The 3263-nt window shown below is 32.9% G+C and overlaps 1 non-coding gene across 1 annotated transcript; it reads left to right on the top strand.

Annotated features, from left to right (window-relative positions):
- Window positions 1–387: 387 nt before the first annotated feature.
- On the top strand, window positions 388–461 carry TRNAT-AGU (transfer RNA threonine (anticodon AGU)). The gene has a single exon. It is a non-coding gene; the product is annotated as a tRNA-Thr (tRNA).
- The last annotated feature ends 2802 nt before the right edge of the window (window positions 462–3263 follow it).

The raw sequence follows: 3263 nt of genomic DNA, 5'->3' as shown, positions 1-3263 counted from the left end.
TGATAGAGGGGAGAATGAACGAAATAAGGTGTCTTAATTATGCCACAAAAACTTCTTGGTGGATCATGAGTTTATAAACGAGTTTTTTCTTTTCTCTTTATCCTTATCGTTTTGGGGTTTCTTGGATAATATTAGATTGAATTCCAAGAGTTTCACAACATATCTATTTTATAATACAATTTTATTTGATTTGGGTTTACATTATAAAGACAAATTAGTATTTTGCTTATTTTTCTCATTCCTATAAATATGTCTCTTTGGTTTGTATTTTATGATACAATTCTATGTACAGTGTATTGTAGTAGTCTTTTCTGTTCTCTTCCCTAGTTGCTTGGGTGTTTATTAGTTTTGGCGATTCATGAATTAATATGTTTTTAGTTTCAAGTAGCTTTTGTAGCTCAGTTGGTTAGAGCACCCGTTTAGTAAGCGGGAGGTCTTGAGTTCAACTCTCAACAAGAGTATTATTGCCCTCTAGTATGTTTCCAATAGACCTTGCTCCCCACAATTGTGGGCAATTAGTTGTTTAGGTCTGGTTGGTCTAGAATGATACATTGAATTTATTCGGTCTAGAAACAAGGATTATCCATCTTCTTTCCTCGAAGTTCCATCTGTATGCATCAACCAGCCCAACCCGAGGTTGCTTTGTTGAGCCCACCAAAAAAATACAATGTAGTTCTTGTAACAACTTAGCCCACTATAAAAAACCACGATAGGCAACACAACTTAACCCGGGCAACAAAACATAACATGCAAAACCCACCCCACGATAGGCAATAAAACATAAAAAAATGCTATTTTAAGTGGAAGATAACACATTATTTTAGTCTTGACTTAGCTTTCTTATTGATTTTGGGTTCTTAGTAGCTTTAGGTTCTAGGTAGGCCAGCAAACACAGTATACAAAAGGTACATATATGTTGCTCAATGGCCATTAGAGACAAATTATATGTTGCTCAATGGCCATTAGAGACAAAAAGTGAAGAAAATGAAAAATAAAAAGAAATATTTGACGTGGGTAGAGAGATTAAAAAGAAAGATGATTCTAGTTTTTTAGGAGAACAATGTTTTGTATACAAAAGGTACATATACAGAAACTTGGAAGTAAAAGAATTTTCTTTCCAAGGAGAGCACTCAAACTAAGTGTATCTACCTTTTCGATTGAATTCTTGCAGAAAATTAAAATGCTTATTATAAAGCAAGTTTGAATAATTAATTTCAACTCGTGCCAATATCTAACTCATGGAAAAAAATAAGACCAATGGGCTGCACAGGAAGCTGCACTCCCATTTCACTTTTACATCCATGCATGACCTAAAGATAAAAGGGAAGACCTCAACAAGATTAAAACCACGGAATGAAAATAATTTTAAGTTTGCATTACAAGGAAATCAATTGAATTCGATGACGAATCCTCTTGAAGAATGGGAGAATGAACGAATAATGTGTCTTAATTATGCCACAAAAACTTCTTGGTGGATAATAAGATTGTAGGTTACGTGTTTGAATTTAGAGATGTTTTATAGTATTTTTTTCACTTTAGAATATTATATTAAAATTTTAAGTTAAAATTAATTAATGGTCGTTATGGTATTGATGGACAAGACATTTACAACATTTCAATAGACTATATATTACTTTAAAGGTTTATTTTCAAGGTTATAAATAGTCATTTATGTTATTATTATGGTACAAAGATTTTGGATATTAGAATGAGAGTTGAATAGTATGCTTCTTTACCCATGAACTTGTTCTTTTGCATTTCTTGTGTTTAGATTTACGTGCTAGAGTTATGCAAGTAGTCTTGACCGAGTTATTCTGTGAAGCGATTCGAATCATGAGTTTATAAATGAGTTTTTTTTCTTTTCTTTTTACTCTTTATCTTGATAATTGAGGTAATCGGTTCAAAAACTTTCTCTTGGATTGATTGCTTATCGTTTTGTGGTTTCTTGGATAATTTAGATCTAAACATCTTGTTCTTCAACAGTAATATTAGATCGAATTTCAAGAGTTTCATAACATATCTATTTCGTAATACAATTTTATTTGATTTGGGTTTACATTATAAAGACAAATTAGTATTTTGCTTATTTTTCTCATTCATATAAATATGTCTTTTGGTTTGTATTTTATGATACACTAGCTTGGGTGTTTATTCGTTTGGTGATTTAAGAATTGTTATGTTTTTTGTTTCAAGTAGCTCTAGTAGCTCAGTTGGTTAGAGCACCCGTTTAGAGCATTATTGCCATTTAGTACGTATTCTCCATGATTGTGAGCTAGTACATTAAATAGTATAGAGAATATTTCTTTCCGTCAACAAAAGAGGGTCGTTCCCCAAATGTCCATTTACAACATGAACGTTATATGTCGTAGGTACCTGTTTATATGTTGAATTCTTGTAACAACTTGAACCCCAACAAAAGCCACAATTAACTTTATTATAATATAAGATTAAAGCCATTTTCGATCTTGCTTCCACTATTGGTACAACAATTGGTATCATATTTTTGTGGAGCATTTCGGCACACAACAAGTGGAATAAAAGCGTGGTTGTCGTATTTTGGGAATTCTAAAAGTTTTGACCCCCATCAACCATGAAACCTGCTCACAATCGTGCTTATCTTCTTGAAAATCAATTTTCAAGAATTGTGTTTTTCTACTTTCATCCAAATTACTTGTTACAAATGGCAGAGTCTTCTGATATTAAATCAGAACATGAATCGAGAATTTTGAGTTCTAATCTTGAAGTAGAAAATTTTGATGGAATCAATAATTTTTGTGTTTGGCAAGGCGAAGTTACTGATTTGCTAGCCATGCAAGACCTTCCTGCTTCTCTCGTAGAGGAGATGCCTGAAAACATGACAGACGCAGAATGAAAACATGACAGACCCATAATTATATATGACTCAAATTTGATCTTGGTTATAACATCTGTGAAGATGAAGCTCAAAGATTAGAATTGAGAAGTTTGATCAATCCGATTTGGTTTCTAGAAGATGCAGATGGAAGATTTTCTGTACCAAAAAGATCTTCATGAATCCCTATAGGGGTGAAACCAAATATCATAACCACAGAGCAGGGAAAGCTCAAGGATCGGCAGGCCTTAGGGTTAATTTGGTTGACACTGTCCAAAAATGTGGCGTTTAACATTATCAAGGAGAAGACAACGTAAATTCTATTGAAGGCGCTATTGAATAGGTACGAAAAACCGTTGGGTATGAACAAGGTGTATTTGATGAGGAGATTTTTCAATCTATAAATGTCTAA

This window comes from Cucurbita pepo, chromosome 12 (assembly GCF_057944985.1).
Source record: "Cucurbita pepo subsp. pepo isolate OVF chromosome 12, ASM5794498v1, whole genome shotgun sequence".
NCBI lineage: Eukaryota > Viridiplantae > Streptophyta > Magnoliopsida > Cucurbitales > Cucurbitaceae > Cucurbita > Cucurbita pepo.
Note: the sequence above shows the minus strand (reverse complement) of the source record. Positions and strands in the feature narration are given on the sequence as shown.